The sequence below is a fragment of the Pundamilia nyererei genome, unplaced genomic scaffold (genome assembly GCF_000239375.1).
Source record: "Pundamilia nyererei isolate P.nyererei 1_Seehausen unplaced genomic scaffold, PunNye1.0 scaffold00125, whole genome shotgun sequence".
NCBI lineage: Eukaryota > Metazoa > Chordata > Actinopteri > Cichliformes > Cichlidae > Pundamilia > Pundamilia nyererei.
The window spans coordinates 31786-32868 of NW_005187526.1; positions in this window are offsets into that span (position 1 = coordinate 31786).

Sequence of the window (1083 nt, forward strand, 5' to 3'; positions counted from 1 at the left end):
GAGTGACAGTGCAACTTAAAGACACCACCACCCCGACTCTTTGGTGATCTGCAGGTGAAGGGAGGGCTGATTGGGTATATCCCGCCTTCTACTTCTCGCCTGTAGTCTACTCACCAGAGTGAATCGGTGTGTCTGGTCATCATGAAGATTATTCTGTTTACCACCTTGGCCCTGCTGCTTACAGCATGGACCCTGATGCACTTAAAGGATCAAGAAGCCAACTTGCATAGAAGGGCATGGACATATGACAACTCACACCTGGCTGAAGTGACACAGGACCACATCCATCCCTGGATGAACAACGCATGGTATAGATATATATATAATCGCACAGAAGGCAAAGATTGTTATATATGCTCACACATGCCCGCTACAACACAGCATGCTACATTATATGGCAGACCTATGAACATGACTCAAGTGACATGCGCAGCAAGCTTTGTCAGTCTAGGTTACCAATATTCAGGAATTGTCTTAAACCATAGCGACCCCCTGACTATTGGACTTCGAGATGGCACCTGTGACCAATTGTTTTGGGTTAACTTGAAGGTTAAATAAAGACATGAAGCACTGCATTTCCCGGTATTCCTAGACAATCCAATAAAATGGGAGCATCTGAGATGTTATCGCCAGACAATAGGAACCATTGATTTAGGGACCACCAGGAACTGTGTAGGAACGTATACACATGCACTTGGTGGCCCAGTGAAGAACAACGGTCCATCTAATGGTACCTATTGGGTACAGGGAATGGCATGGTTATGTGGAAAGTGTGCCTATTTCGTACTCCCAGAGCAGTGGACAGGCACATGCGCCCCTATATTAATCTCTGACCACACATTCAAGATAACGGCAATCAAGAGCTTCCAATCTACAAGAAGGAAACGAGAAACCCAGCAAGTGGAGCCACATGATTCCGTGTGGGGCACTGACGTACTGAAAGAATTTAAAACATGGACTACTGGACAAAAGATTGTCCATGCAATATTTCCATGGATTGGAGTTGGAAAACATGCCCTGCGTATTGAAACTCTAGATTATCATTTTGGGCTGTTTTTAAATGCATCGACCACCATCAACAAC